Source organism: Pomacea canaliculata, linkage group LG12 (genome assembly GCF_003073045.1).
Source record: "Pomacea canaliculata isolate SZHN2017 linkage group LG12, ASM307304v1, whole genome shotgun sequence".
NCBI lineage: Eukaryota > Metazoa > Mollusca > Gastropoda > Architaenioglossa > Ampullariidae > Pomacea > Pomacea canaliculata.
In genome coordinates, this window is record NC_037601.1 from 15,377,146 (window position 1) to 15,394,157 (window position 17,012).

Here is a 17,012-nt window from a genome sequence, read left to right on the forward strand (position 1 = left end):
TTATCACAGACAATCAGTCATTAAGTGGTACAATGGATTGGAAGCTACGGTGACTTCTTCAGGCCTGATCAGATTTCACGAGCCAGGCTGCAGCACAACTGGAGCCTGGCGAATGAGAATAAAGCAGCAGGGATGCACGGGTGGGTGTGTTGTGGGGGAGAAGTGGGTGAGGTGCTGGAGAGAATACCGCGAGAACAGGCCAGGATGCGAGAATAAAGCTTGTCGAGGGCCGACACGGGCCTCGAAAGTCTAGGAGACAAGAAACACAAGAACAAAATTAATTAACCAAAACACCTAAAAGCATAGGTTCATGTCCTTGACCTCAGGGAGTGAAACTCATCACGATTCCTGCTAATTAGTGACGAACACTAATTATTGTCCTCTCTCTCACTCTCTCACACTCGACAGGCCAAAGGTATGAAAGAGAAGCAGCAAAGTCAAACTCCAGCACCAATCTCAAACCATCTGTGCATTGATCTCACCTGGTAACCACGCCATGTCCTAATGAATTAGTTTGTGTCGGATGCGGCGGCGGCGGCAGCAACAGCAGCACCACCAGAAGAAGGAGCGACGGACCCTCACGTGGCTGGAGCAGAAAGGTGGGGCGTAGGTGAACAAAAGGGTTGTACAGGGGTGGGTAGGTGGGAGTGTCGGGGTGAGAGGATGGAGAAGGAGCAAGCGTGCAGGGAAAGGTAGATGAGGTGTAATTGCCAGCGTCATCACCTCCAGACAAGGCACGCTCGCCCTGCACAGTTCAGATACATGGCTTTGTCTTTACCCGAGTGCAAGAGGCACGGGGCTGCAGGCTATTACTCGGCAGGGCAAACAAAAGACTTAACAGGCTCATCAACGCTGACGGCTTTTCCAGTTCCCGAAGAACATTGCCGGGAGAGAGAGAGAAAAAAAAAAAACAGTGAATGAGAGCCGAGCAGGACCAAGAGTGGATGGGGTGGAGGGGATGGGATGGAGTGAAAAGGTGGGAGAGAGACGGAGAAAGAGGGAGAGAAGGAGGGTGGGCGGGTGGAGATTACGTTAGCCGCACAACAAACAAAAGAATTGCTAGCACATATGTGACGGGATTATGCCAGCCCCATGTCGACTCCTTTCAGCAGCAGCTAAACAATGTACAGATTTAGCCCGCCGTGCTAAGCAGCTTCAAGCCCGCCAGATCAATGGCGACCAATTCCCGGCAATGACATTTCAGATTAGTGCCGTTCAAGCAGCCAGTCTTGGCCTGATTAGTGCGACTTGAGAGTTGAGAGTCGAGGGTTCGGCTGCAGCGTGGTGTCGTTCGTGCCGACCTTCATTACCTGCACGCTGACGCTGGCGTACCGCGGGTCGAACCCACAGCAACAACAGCGACGACACACGCCACCAGTACTAGCACGACGGTCCAGACAGTGGCATGCACTCACAAAACTGCATGGAGATAAATAACTCAGGCATCACCGCAGATAAATCGTTAGTAATCCGATGGAAAAAGTACACTTAAGGATATTCCCCATCTTAAATACAGAAATAGTAAACATAGTTCTAGATGGTTGCTGTTGATTTTCTTTCTTTTCCTTTAGGTAGGTTCATCCTAGTGTGATTTTACACTATGATGATGAGGCGGCGGGGTGGTTACTGAAGGAGGAAAAAAGGAGTACTCACAGAAAACCCCTCATGGCCACCCTTATGACATCCAGAGAAAAAAAAAGTGTGTTCCGACAGGAGATTCGAACCCAGAACTCTACGATGTTCCATAAAGTGGTCACAAATAAGCTAACAGACCTCCTCGAAAGTAGAGACTGCACATAAAGCTTTGATGACGATACTTGATGCATACGCTAAATACACAGCTTATACAGTGTTGACGGGTAAAAATAGTTGTTTGTGAAGTATTCACCCCTTTCAGATGAAGATTTACGGTTGCTCACTTGCGACTGAGTTGTTTTGAGAAGCTATTTCCAAGCTGAAATAGAGCATTTCACACGTTTTTCAAGTCGACCACACATTGTAACAAACCTCAGCAGGCAGATCACACGCTGTCTCCAGCACTTAACAAGCAATCGCCAGGACTGTCCACAAGATGATTTCAGCCATCGTGTTGCTAACAAGCAGCTCCATGCACGCCTCTTGCTCTCAATTGCTGGCGGCTTCTCCACAGATGTACTCCTCAATTACTGCACCCATCCAGTTGACATACAAGGGAACATTGTTACACACTAGATAAAGAATCCTCCCGCTTGTAAGTTATGAGTCGACGACACTCGGTAGTCATCTTGTGCCTGTAGTCACTGCTTGCCACTCTCATTTATATCAACCATATCATTTGTTTCCGAGAAGTATTGAGGGCTTGAGGTTTACTTTCCTAAAAATAAAAGTTATGCTGAGAGAAAATACAGCAAAGGTGAAATGAACACAGTTTAGAGGCAGCAAAGATTATATTTACTCACATTAATTGTGTCTTTGAACGGGAGGTAAGTGTTTGCAGCGAAAGAAAAGACGGGGAAAAAAAAAAGACAAACCATCGTTAGTCGTGATCTCGTATTCACAATGAACGAAGAACAAGGGAAACAAAAGCAATTTCTCCCAACTGTCGTTAATCGAGTTTACCTGTTCTTTTTTGTTCATTCATTCTTGCTACAAGAGATCTGGGTGTGGAGTATTTATTGACAAGACGACGAATGATTAAATGTCTGTTTCCCACAAGTTTGATTTTGGTGGTGGGCGGTGGTGTGGTGAAGTACTATCCGAACGAACCACAGCGAGAACAGTGCGCGTGTCGGGAAGCTAACGATGATTTATAATAATCAGTTTTTTTTAAAAATCAAATTACAACTTACCCGGATGTTCATGAGGTGTAACGCGAGACCGTTACCGAAGAAAGTCACAATGACACGAGCAGACGGACGGTTTCACATGAAACGACAGCTTCAGGGGGAGTGAACCCGCCCACACGCAACGTTTTGTTTTTTCTTTTTTTTTTCTTAAACTTTCACCAGGATTATCTTACCTAATTTGTTTTGTTAAATTTTCTCCAGGATTATCTTACATGACAGATTTGACCGCTTGCTCGGGTTAAAATGTTATTAACTCTATTTACTTTTAACTCACACGGCCAACAATTTCTGCTCGCCAGAACTGGAAATCCTACTCACGTGACCAATAGTTTCTAATTAACGCGGCAAACAATCCTCACTTGTATGAGGGACACTACCGACAACTCTCTCACATAGAACTAACCACTTGACCAACAATTTCTCTCTCGGGATATGACAAACATTCAAAGTGACCAGCCACTCATCTCACGTGACCCGAAATCACACTCACAATACTCATTCGCGCGAAAAACAATCTTTTCTCACGCCACCAGCAACTCGAGTGACTTAAAACAACTGACCAATGATTCTAAAAACAACTTCTCACACGACCAGCAGTTGTACTTACACGAGTAACAATTCCCATTCTCACCATCAGCAGAAGTTATTAAAACCCACCTAACCCGTAATTCTTACGAATCAACCATCGTACTTACAAACAAGCAAGTTATATACAACCCTCCCATCCTCCCCACCTGTTCCCCTTCCTAATTGCCTTCCGTTTCCAGGAGTTGTTGTCTACACGACCAAGCAGCCTCATTAAGGTGATCAAGCCGAGCGCGGGGCATGCAGGTGCCTGGGAACAAAAGGTGAGGTGCACGGCCTGCAGCAGCAGCAAGCAAGAACGTGCACATTCCTGATGTAGCTCTCGTTAAGATGTCCGTGGAGCACATCAGACAAGGACTGACCCGCACCAGTGACCATCAACAATATATATGTATGTCTGTCTACCTGTCTGCACTACAGGCACCATAGGGAAATTACGGGAGGGAACAGCGGTCAGGCTTTAAAATAAAAAGACAACTCGTGGTCCAGAAACAACGTCTGCATCACAAAGCGCCAGTGAAACAAACTGGATGGAGAACTACAAGTGTTGACATCGGTGTAAAATTCTTGGCCGTGTCAACTGACAACTTGGCCAACCTCCGTCTGCAAGCAATTGCAAGGGGTTGGTAATTTCTAGCTGTGACATGAGAAGAATCGCCATGGAGGGCGTCCCCCTTCCTCATCACCCAACTCTCAAGCCTTCTGTTCCTCACACTTTCATCAACCTGTTCATCGCAGTCTGATCAGAGGTTGCTCATATTTGTGTCTGCTCCTCAGGCTGAGCAGAACTTTACGAAGGACACGTGCACGCTTGCGACAACATCCTCCTCCTCCTCCTCCTCCTCCTCCTCATCATCATCATCATTTCTTAACCCTAACCGTCCGAAGGGGTGGGTGCCTTACAATAATACCACGTTTATTCAACTAGGTCAGTTTTTTGCCTGGGATTCTCTAGAAATATCGCAAAGACAATCAAATTAACATAATGTAAATCAGAGAAGTAGTCTGTATACACAGCGATGCAAAGCAGTCGTCCTCGTCGACACGGTGCCTGTTGTTCATCGCGGACGAAGGTCCAGGTGTACGAGAAATGACTAAACCTGGCCAGTGCGCAGTATTATAAAGAGTCGGGACTTGGAAACGGTACACCTGTAAGTAATAAATTCACAAGCCATCTCGGGACAGCCGGTATGCCAATGAATTACCCGTAATTAGGAGTAATTAACGAGATAGGTTAATGGTGCACCGCCCGAAGATAAACAGCAGTGCTCTGAAAAAATGCAGAGCGATCACAGAGTTCTTAAGCCAAATGTCTAAAGTGTTTACTATCGGAGACGAGGAGGGGATAGAGAAGGAATAGAAAGAGGAGTGAGCCGATAATGTGGGCGAGCACTTGAAGATGCGCTCGGCTTGACCTGCTTTGGTTACTTCTCCTTCTTTCCTGCCCTCCGCTCTCCCTCAATCCCCTCCACCCTCTCTGTGAACTTTGGCATTTGTTGGTCTTGCAAGTTAGTACACGTAGGTGCAGAGATGTAAAATAAATACTGCCGACTTTCTCAGTTCCTGCCGGAAAAGACCAAAGCATGGGAGGGTGAGATTCACAAGAAACGAGAGTTTATCAAGAAAACCAACTGAAGACTGCGGCATGAGGTCTGAGAGTGCTGGATGCGACGATATATTTATTTAGCAAGTACTAACCTATTCAATCGTGCACATCTTTATATGATCAGCAGTACTTCTTAGCTACACAAACACCATTGACGAGGGCTCGACTGCATGATGGCATACACGTCATTAACAGCACTAACAACAGTCAACAATAACTGCTTACGTCACCAGTGTCTATCTCTCTCTCAGCCTCAGGCTCGTTTCGTTCCCACCATCGCCCTAAAAGCCTAGGTATGAAACGTTTTATCAAGCTCTCTCTGAGAATATTCCAAGTATCTGTAATCAATTCGGTCTTGACGAAATTACCCTCGGCGAAAGACCCTCATGCTAATGTGGCATCTAGTCCTCCATGGACAAGCGATAAGCACCAACACCAAGCTGTGTTCGCACGGTCTCCTCATTTCGCAAACAGACTTGTACAAAGCCTACGTCACTGATTCCGTCTCAGGTCGAGAGAGGGCAATAACGAGGCAGGTTATACCTACATACAGACCCCGACAAACATCCCGTTGTGTTGGTGGTGATGATGATAGACCATCGATGATGATAGACATCGATGATGATATAAAACTACTGTATCTCACAGACACAGACGACCGCATATGTCATCAATAAGCAGAGAAAGATGTCGACAGACGCTACCATCTGACCAGCATAAGAAAGTAAGCAAACAAACATAGGAGAAAGGTTCAGGTCTGAGCTCTGAGAATGTTACTGAGCGCTAAGGGTCTGTGGCCTTTTACCAGTCGGACTTCAGACACCTCAAAGACATGTCTTCTCCCACACCTTCACATTTACTTGCAATCAGGCTGGAGCTGGCCATGTATTTATACGACCCAGATGACTTTAATGGAGGCAGATACGGAACAGCTAACTAAATAAAGCAATCCTGTGCGCCACCATGGCGCAGCTGTGATATTGTGAGTGAGGGAAGGGAGGGACTGGGGGGTGGGCGGGTGACTGAGCATGAGATGGGAGTAGAGAGAGAGAAGGGAACGAAGACACCGACATGCGTGCACTCATATAACATGTGCGCGCGCACACATGCAAATACATATACAGACATAAACACAAGTGCATATACACATAGATAAACAAATGTATATACACATACATAAACACAACACACATACTAACACGTGGACTTGCGCACATACACTCACCCACACACGCATATAACGCAACTAAAAATTAAATATATATATATACATACAAACATACAGCTGTGTACATACAAATAAATACAAATATACACACAGTGCACGCAGATGAAGAAAAGAAAAACATTTCGTGAATGAAGAGGAGAAGAGAGGAGGAATCTGTGGGTGTGCATATTTGGGGGTGCGCGAATGACTATGGGTGTTCGTGGGCGCCTGAGTGTGAGAATGATGGGTGGGAGAAGGGAGAGAATGATTAAGTCAGAAAGAGAGCGAGACAGAGACTGAGACGGAGAGGGACAGAGAAGTGGGGAGACTGAGAGAAAGAGAGGGAGGGGGAGAGAGAAAGCTTTTGGCTGCAGAATGCAGACGTCTATACGCTACCTATACTATTTACAATCATTAAAAGATGACGACCTCTGACTGTGCGGGTGGATGCTTGACGGGCTGCGGCTGCTAGAACCTGCAGGGAGGAGCAGGGAGGAGGAGAATGGGGGGGAGCAGGCATCAAGTAATGGGGGAGAAATGCGCAGGGACAGGCCGCGGGACGAAAACGAGGTGCCGGGGAGGAGGGATTGATTTCAAATTTCATAAGCAGAAGCCCCGCTGTGTTAAACATATCAAGAGATAAAAGTGGCGGTAAATAGAAGCAGACATCTAGATAAACTATGATGGAGGTGGGGTCTGCTGCTATTAGCTTGATTACAAAGTATAAAATTGATGTAAATCTTCCTGCGCGGGGCCGTCCATTGCTAGCGACAGGTACATCAGGTTGTGAGGGTGGCTGGGAGGGGGACCTGAGAGGATTCATTTGCAGTAAAGGGGTAGAGAGCAAGTGTACTGCACAGATTTGCATGCAGGTAGGAGCTGCAGAGGCAGGAGGGAGAACAGTAAACACAAAAGTGAAGTGAACTGCATAGATATGTACAGGGCATTACACAACCCCACACGGGTACTGCGCAATCTTGATGCCGAGGGTAACAAAGGGTGCAGCGCAAATCCGAGGGTAACAAAGGGTGCAGTGCAAATCCGAGGGTAACAAAGGGTGCAGTGCAAATCCGAGGGTAACAAAGGGTACAGCCCAAATCCGAGGGTAACAAAGGTACAGTGCAAATCCGAGGGTAACAAAGGTACAGTGCAAATCCGAGGGTAACAAAGGGGGCTGCACAGATCTGGATACCGAGGGTGTACTGCATAAATCTATGTTCACAGATGTGTGAACTACATATATCTCGATCTGAACGATAGGTGAAAATGTGTTTCACGTTCTGATGTTATAAAGGACATTATTCCGGACACATCTGTGCCGACCGCTATCTAGCAAACACTAAATATTTGACAGAAATTTTACGATCCTGTAAATAAGAAAAATAACTGCATATACATTCTGTATTCACTGATAGCACAAAGAAGCACGCACGCGCACACAGACATGCAGAAGTCGGAGGTACATCTTTATACTCTCGTCAACATAACGTGGAATGTACTATTCTAAGGAGGTCTAAACCCAGAGGACAAATTCGGTTTCCCCGTTTTAAGTTCATCACACCCTGATGCTCCAAGCCAAAGCAAGAGGACTAAGATACGCACTTTGCAGTCAGGGGGAAAAAATCTGCCAGATACACTATCGCCACCCCACTAATAAATTAAAACACCACGGGGACAAGATCGCACTGGCCGTTAAAGAGCGGCATATATGCAGATTAGCTACCCCCACCGAAATAACACTAATAAGAGAGGAGAAGCCGTACCGGGCCCCGAAACCAGTTGCAAAAGTCTCGGAAGTAAATTGGAAGTTTAATCTGTGGAAGTGTGATTAAATGTTTGCGCACGGTTCACATCTCTTCCTGCGAAGTGCAAAGTGCAAGGGAAAAAGTCTGCACCTCAATACATCTTTCGACCCCCTGCCGATTTATCATGAGAATGGCCCCAGCTGGAGCGGCTCACAGGGGGAAGGGAATAGAAGGGGAGCGGAGACCTCCCCCTGCGCTATCCTTGTGTCAGAACGTATGTACCGGTTATCGCAACACGTCCCGGGCTCGTGTTTCTGTCTCGGCAGGAGATGCTCACTCAGAATTGTCGCAAATTATGAAATATGGCGCTAAGAGCGCGCAGGAAGTATGTAAAACGCCTCAAAGGAAAAACAGAATTTAAGAGAAAAGAGCGAGAGAGAAAGAGAGAGTTAGTCGGGTTGGGGGAGGATGAAACGAAAAAAAAAAAAATCCGCTGGGTGGCAGTAAGAAAGGGAAATCTCAGCATTTTTTGCTTTTAAACCCCTGTGGTATGGGGTCCGTGGGTTGGGAGTGAGCTCTCATCTCTGTAGGCGAGTAAAAAGATTACTCGCGTTTGATACTCCGAGAAGTTATTCACCTCCGGGTAGTAAGATAGATAAAAATTACCATCTTCTGCTAAAAGAAAATAATGTTTTCTGCATCGAACTGAACACTGCTCGGCGATATTGTTATCACCACTAGACATGTAAATTTAACAACTGCTGTATCAGAAAGTTCTACTGTAATTACTTTCCGTAATTATTCCAATCTGAGGACATCAATATTTATTAAGAAAGTGTGTATGTACGCGCGTACGTTTTTTCGGGCATGCATGATGTGTGTGTGTGCGCGCGCGCGTGTGAGGAAAAAAGGAAAGATAAGGTTCTTGATTTCCTCCTAGCCCTAGTCCCTGGGGTGCTCAAAGCTTTGCCTGTAAGGATGGCTATGGGGACATTACATACATTAATGATAAAAGCAGAAGAGCACTCAAAGCTTACGTTTTCAAAGCTGTTGGAAAATTCAGTTTAGTGGGTACATAAAACAGAAATATAATCCCAGCATCCATCGAAATTAGCTGAAATAAACACCATCACACAAAGTGGAAGTATACTCCAAGGCCATACTAAATGATGTTTTGAAGTAGAAATCTAATTTCAGAGCTCTCCTGCTCACCTTCCTCAATTTCGATATTTTAATGACGATTGCGGATGACAACAGATTTTCATAATTCCACATTGCATTCCCTTCCCACATCTCTGTGTGTGAGAGAGAGAGTGAGAGTGTGTGTAGGGGAGAGAGCATTGACAATGATTATCGGCTGAGCTTTTCAGCACCAAGACAATACACAAATTGTTAACATACAAAGATTTGTCATACATATTTTTTCCCAGTTGACTTATACTTTCTAAGTTGAAAGAATTGTTCAATAAGCAGATGATACCTGTGTGGCTATGCGCGCGTGTGTGTGTGTGAGAGAGAGAGAGACAGACAATATATCATCACAAGACAATGGCACAAGGTTCAGGCGGTGAGTATACATATAAGTAGCAGCATATACAGGACAGCAGGTGAGACACAAGAGATTCAGTCATCAAGATTACAAGATGGATGTGACTGGGAGGAGAGGGCGTGCCTGCTCGTACAAGCTGGGACGGGAGGAGCCGGAGTTGTACACGTACACTACCATAATCTTCGCATCCCACCAACACCCACCCCACACACCCACCAAGTCTCAGCAGTCGGTCGCAGATACCCGGATATTCCTCTGTTTCTGTACACCCGATACGCGGCAGGAGATGAAGGAAGCGATAGAGAGAGCGAGGCAGACGTGCCTTAAACACACATTCTTCTCTGTATATATTCCGCGGCTCCCTTATCGGCCAACGTGACTCCAGCCCCGATGATTGTTTAATTTTGCTCACCTGCATCTGATCAGCCCAGACGCAATGAAAATGATCCTGTGCGAGTTATGCTGCTGCATAGGCTACCACAGATGGCCAGAGATATGCGGCAAAGATCTGCAAAAAAAAAAAAATATTCTAATTCAGCGCAAGAAAATGATCTATTTAAAGTTCACTTACACATAAAAAAATAAAGCAATAATCTAATATATACAAAAAAATAATTGACCAAAAAGTTCTGTCGAAAACTACAAGGAATTTGAAGTATGCTGTTGAAATGTTGTTGAGTGATGAAGAAGGAGAAGGCAAATTTCTCGGAATATTTTAATTACTAGGGAGAAATCTCTCCACCACGCTGCTTCCCTCGGCAAAGTCGTCTCGACGCCTACACGCGGCCGGCCATCTTAGTCCATAGCGATTTATTAACTTTATGCGCGAGCATGGAAGTCCACGGGAATGAATGCATATTCAAGCCGCCGTCATTAATTAAAGAGATCAGGCTACCCCTCCCCACTAGTTCCCTCCTTCCTCTCCTTTCTCACGCACACTCTGCTCTCCCCTTCCCTTCTTGACTATGCCCTTCCCACAATGCCCTCAGTCATGCTTATTTGAAAACATGTCCATTCATCTGCACAAACTTCACCCCCCGAACTTTCTCATCAATACGCTCGTCGTCCTCACTAACCACAGGCTTTGACTTCTGTGGTCGGGAAATAAAGTTCTAACAAGACAGCGATGGTGTGGAAGTCAGGGCCTAGCCATGGATAGTCAGCGAAAGTCGGAGAGTCTAGCTCGGCGGTGGTGGCAAAGTTCTCGCCAGACTCTCCACACGAATAAGTGATCGGAAAGTCCAGTTCTTTCTATCTACTGTAGGTTGAATGCTGTGGTCGGATAATTGTTCTAGCCAGACACTCCTACTTAGGTTGAATGCGGTGATCGGAAAGTGGAATTGTAAGCCAGACATCACTACTTAGGTTGAAGGCGGTGGTGGAGGGAGAGTGGAGTTCTAACCAGACACTGACTGCGTCGTTTGCGAGGGAAGAAAGAGGAGACTTGCTGGTGGCAAGAAGAGAGGCAAGGCAGTTGTTGATTCATATTGATCTGACGTGGTTCTCGTATTAGAAACCATAAGCAGGTCGCAGCAAATTGAGAAGGCTGGCAAAGTGATCAATTGTGCAAGTCGGGTCTCTAGGTGTCGACCAGCGGCGGATTACGCTGGCTGCTGAAGGCAGGAAGGTGGCGCTGGTGGTGGCAAGTTGTGGGGAAGGTGTTTCGGGGTGGGGAGGTCCTCTAACCCACCCAACCCCAACTGCCGTTTCCCCCCCCCCCCGTCCATCTCGCAGAGTTCTCGGCGAAGTTTTCTTTCCTTACAATGAAAACTGCGAATTTAGCCCTTCATGCTTCAAGCTGAGGCTTTGGCAGTCACGCTCTTGTGGTTGTTCAGTCACGCGCAGCCGCTCACCGGGTCGCCAGAGCTGCTGGCCTGATGAGGCCCGAGTCAGCAGATGCGGATAATAACTAAGTAAGTAACCTGCCCAGGTTAACGGTCAGGCCTGACTGCTCAAACACAACTTGGAAATGTATATCTAAAGTCGCTATGAAGATGGTCGGGAGGCTTCTCACAGCGAAGTCAGCTCCTTTCTCCATTATCAAGTCTGAAGTAGCAACTACCCTCGCCGACAGTTAGAAATAATGTCCACTTCGTAAGTCACCTTTCGAGGTTGGGTATCCACAGCAGGCATGCTCACAGACCTCGCATCAACCCTTTTGGTTTGTCTCCTCGCAAAAGGACAGACACCTCAATCTTGAACTTAATCTTCGCCTGGGTAATCATCTGGGAAGACGGGTTGTGATCATGGACAAGCGTATTATACAGTTTGTACAAATGGGGAAGATTACATCGGCTTGTAATGTCCAAGAAAACCTGTTTCGTCCAAGCTTCTGGATAATGCAGCTACGACATAAGGTCAGCAATCAATCCAGGTTTGTGAGGGCATGAAAGCAGCCCAGGGACCAGTGGCACGCGCTCATCAAACATGGCGGGGTCCTCCATGCAAAGTACACCAGGCACGGCGTGCACGCGCTTTTCACAACTGAAGACATGGGGGAGACACATGTCAGTGTAGCTGACCTTTACCTCGTACACCAAGTTTTATGTGAACTTCATTTAGGCACTTCGTTGTAAAACATGAAATCAACGAATCAAATGTTCTATAAAGCGAGGAGAAAACCTCCGACAGTATTTTTTTTTTTTTTAATACGGCATCAGTCGACATCATAGCAAACAAAGGTGACAGTCACTTTCTAGAAACATCCTAAACACAATAATCTCAATAAAACACTTCCCCTGCCTTATTATCCCCTTCTCAGCAAGTGACTACTTACTCTTAGCTGCTAGTTATTTTCTCCCTCCGATTTAGCTACTTTTACTTTCTAAGTCGATCTTAGCTACTACTTCTTCTACTTCTGTCCAGTCCATCTGACCCCTAGCTTGGCAGTTATTATTCTGTCTTAACTGTCACTAGCACATACAGCCACGCCATGCATGAGCATGCAACACAAGAATAAATATCATTGTAGGAGTGATTTTTTTTCCACACAATATTATCTAGTAGGATGTTTTTCCAGGCTCAGCGGAATATTATTTTACACGACATATCTTGACAGCAGGTTCACACCGCAGTGCTCTGCCTGCGGGGATGTTAATCCTCCGACAACTTGTCGATCGTTGTTAGTCTTGACCGCAAAGATTCACAAAGTTAAGTTTCCAAACTACCTTCATCCACAACAACATAATACCAACACATACACCTTAACAGTAACCAAACATAACCCATACCTATCTACGAACTATACCTCCTCTTCGCTTGTTTGAACAGTCTATTTTTTGTCGACGAACTGTAATACTACTACTACTACTAATAATAATAATAATACAGTAATCGGAGTACACGATCTATTTATTATTTGGTGCCAGCATGCAGTCTTCTCCAACAACTCACACTGATTACTGTTTTGCATGCACTCGTGGCTTTTCCTCATTATTAACCAGCTTCTCCACTCCCCCTCCTCCGCCATCAATTATGTGTTTAAAGAAGAGTGAATTTTGAACGAGGGCAAAATGTATCAAAGCATTTCGACTTGGAAACCGTTACTGCTGCTCTCCTTTGACTGAGGTTGGGTTCGGCACCTAAGCTGGCAGTTACGAGATTGTCCTCAACTTTTTGTAACTTGCAGTTAGTGGCTTGCGTGCGCCATTATACATAGACGCTGGTGTGTATAGCCGACATAAACAAACGATAACATCAAAACCCGTTTTGCGTACATCTACGTAGCGCATGGCAAAACGCACGTGCAAACAAAAAGTTGGGCGCCCCACGGCAGTTGCACACAAGCTTGTAACTGTCGCTCACAGACAGGGAGAGAGATGCGATATCGTCTCTAAATGCAGCAAACGATGAATATACAGACCTGTGCCAATATCGCAAAACCAGTTGCTGCAAAGAATTTTTTTCATGTGTAAAAAACGTGAAATATGCAATGTGTTGCGGGTGAGACTGCGAGTCAGCATAGGCTCCCGTGAGAGAGAGAGAGAAGAAATGAACAAGACAGCCACCTTCTGTCTATCAAACCTCTCTGTGCGACCTCATGCACTTAGCGATATCCAGAAAAAAATGTCATGCTGCGCCAAATGTAACAAAGGTGACAATAGTTGATATTATCGCCACATAACAAAGCCATTTAATTTACTTATTGTCAGAGATGATGATGATGATGATGATGATGATGATGATGATGATGTATTTAAACAGATTTTCTTGATGAAGATTATAAAGTTTGCAATGTGGGCTGCTGGTCTGTTGTGGGAGAGTTAAAAAGACAATCTGCTACCCTGCGCCGTCATCCCAACTACCCGAGTCAGTGTCAGCCCTCGACATGTGAGGAGCAGAGGAAGGTGAGCTCAGCCGACGACGACTACTACCTTGATCTGCTCGCCGTCTGTTTAGCACAATATAAAAATTATATATTTTCTCTGTGGTAGCCAGCGAGAATATCTACATCTTCCTGCACCACCACCCGTCTTTCCTGCCCCACGCACTCTCCTTGGTCGTCACTCCCCTGTTTCAACTAGCCGCCCTCTGACCCCTCCAGGTTCTGCCTTTGCTCCGCGTGACTCCTGGACACACCGGCCCCGATAATCTTCAGATAATTTCCCCTTCGATTCATGTTGGGACCCGGTGATGGGGATGAAACTGGTGCACTCGAATCACATTTAGAAATCGACCTGCTGACGCGGGAATCCTTAAAAAAAAAAAATCGTTTCACTTTCTGGCGTCCTGAGGGTGGCGTGCGATTTAACCGGTGTTGACGTGAAACGCCAGAGTTCAGATCTCGTCTCGGGACACCCTCTGTATGTCACACCTGTTGGCAGGACTGGCCGTCAATGGTTTTCTCCGGCCCCTCCAGTTTCCTCCCCACTTCCTCTTCTCTCATATAGTACGAAATTCCTTCCACAGGTAAGCACATTCCCGCCAAACTAACCAACCAACCAGCGTCCAGCTTGCAGCCCCTCGCTAGTTTTTACTAAAGTATTTCCGATTGGTCGCCTTGGGTGTCCCTCTGTCTGCCTTCAATGCCAGACTTGTATAATCTGACTTCTACAATCTGAAGTTTGTGTTCCAGGTGTATTATGAATGAAAGGCTAACCGCGTCTCAGACACGAAAACTGCTAACAAGATGGAAAGAACTGACAGCTGTAATTAGTTTGCTACAAAAATGCGTAAGGAAATTTTATTTCTTCTAAAACGAACTCGCCGGCTGGCCTAAATTCCTCAGTCTGGCATCATTGAAGAGCGAGGCCAATGTTAGAAATTTGAGCAGATGTTAATGAAACACTGCCAAATCAGTGAACGGACATCTGTGACCACATGAGATGATGTCTTGCCCTCCGACGACCTTATGTGTTAGCTTGTGTCAATATTTCATTAATTTCTTAAAGTGCACAAGTGCGATGACCTAACTACTGACCTCACAGAAAGCCTCGGCCGATGCGAGCTTTAAGCATATGCTAATGAACCCTCGGCGAGGCGACCTTTGTGATGGCGGGAAATGAGATCTTGATCTCCTTGCCACTCCCAGGTGAGAACTGCGCTCCTCATAGTTTTGTTCGCTCCTGGACTTTTAGAAATTAGTATCTTATAATGATTTTAACTCATTCATTTAAAAATAATTTTGTACTCGAACTAACCTTTACTCGAACTAACCTTTCAGACACGACAAACCACACGTGAAGAAAGCTGAGTGATGGAAGCTTCAGCCGATCAACGAGTAACCGCAGCCACTCATACCCATCACAACATAGGCAAAATAGCTTTTGCGATAATCAAGGTGGGGTTGCTTTTTTTCATCCCGTTGATCTACCTAAAAGATCGGTGAAAATCGGGTTTCGTTCATACCTGAACAATTAGCCGGGGTGTAAAGGTAAGCCAGAAGGGTGTAGGGAGGAGCGCAGCGGGTGGACAACGGTGGACCCTAGGCTTGAGCGCCTGACGACTGTCACCAGCATGTAGGGTGGCGAATCTTAAGAGCTGGCGACACGAGGGCTGGCCGAGAGACAAAAGGCTCTGGCTTCCTGTCAAGCTGACCCCTAGTTTGGCAATTAGCTGCCCGGTAACTAAGAAACGGTTGCGGACGCCGAACCCTTGAAGTCCGTTGGCTTATCGCGGTGGATAAACAAGGGCCTGACTTACACAACCGCCAAAGCTAACCCCGATTGGACCCTCCTTCTCCACCCGCTCCCTAAACAATCTCCCTTTCAGATCAGAACTCTTTATGCCCAATTCCTTCACGTGAGGCTAAAAGGTCGTGAACTCTCAAACTTTAATAAGCTTGTAGTTCCAAAAGGCCCGGCTTCCTCATTGGAAGGATAATGAGGGTGTCAAGCAAGTCAGTAATCAAAAAGGTCGTGAGCTGGAGGACCTTGCTACCCCGGGTGGCACCATCCTTGACGCTGGCTTATTAACGCCTTCTATCAGGTGCGTATGTAGGTCGCTTTGGAAGACCCCGTGGTGTCTAGGATTACCATTCATGAGTGTCGTTCAGTTTCAGACGCTTGCCTGTTATTTTGCCATAATTGCTATGTGGCTTATGATGCGTGTACTAAAGTGCAAGGCAATTTTCGCCCTGTCGGTTACACGCATGACCCGTTTGAATTCAATCCTATATACAAAAACTTTGAATATTAAATGTGTTCTCATTCTTTGAAACGTTTTACTATCTAGCAACACACTTTGTAATTTACCTACACAAGTCGTATAAGAGTTAACTGTACCACAAGTAACCATAGACAACAAACCATCCAGGGTAACATCTAGGATAAGAAAGCTCCACAAATCTCTTTGGTTAACACAGGGACATAAATACGCTTTTTTTTTTTTTTTTTTGAACCTGTAGCTCTTTCCGGTGGAGATAATACAGTTATGAAGCAATTTTAGAAAATGTTCCTTGCCACTCCGTCTGCACATTTCACATGGCACACAGGAAGTGCCATCATTCCCACGGTTGTTATGGTGATAAGAGAACAGATGCTACTTGAAGTAGGCAGGCTGACGAAACTACAGCACTTCACCCGGAATGTTGCGCACCCACCTCTGCAGTCCCAACAATCATTAGCCAGCCCCTCCGACTAACCCACAACCTCCATAATGAAACGTCATGCCCTCAAGAGCCGTTGATCACACTGCGACATCAAAGCGTTTAAAACGTGGAAAGCATAGTCACGTGATGTCGAGACCGTGAAATATTTATATCGGAATAAGGCCAGGGGCTAAAACTACAGCACTAACGGTTTCTTAGTGTCCTCCATGTTGTCATTTCTCCTGGTCATTAACGGTTTACAAAAGCCAGTACCGATACTTCTGTGACACCGTCTCGACACAAACCGTTGTTTCTAGACAAACCGCTCTTCATAAAAAAAAAAAAAAAATTCCAAGAACCACTTTCCCCCGTTACATAACAACTGGCCTGATTAACACCTCGATTACACACCCGTACACGTGTGCACACACTACATTTGTCCATACGACACCCACCCAAGCACCCAGC

The 17,012-nt window shown here is 45.9% G+C and overlaps 1 protein-coding gene across 3 annotated transcripts in view; it reads right to left on the bottom strand.

The window, feature by feature from the left end:
* The window catches only part of LOC112576703 (zinc finger homeobox protein 4-like), a 145,345-nt gene that overhangs the window by 63,806 nt on the left and 64,527 nt on the right, over nt 1–17,012 (bottom strand). For 2 of the 3 annotated variants that reach the window (XM_025259354.1, XM_025259353.1), the window contains exon 4: nt 9,930–10,025. The gene's annotated coding sequence lies outside the window, so the exon portion shown is untranslated. Of the gene's footprint in view, nt 1–9,929; nt 10,551–17,012 lie in introns of those variants that run through there. The other variant, XM_025259355.1, reaches the window with a different exon arrangement.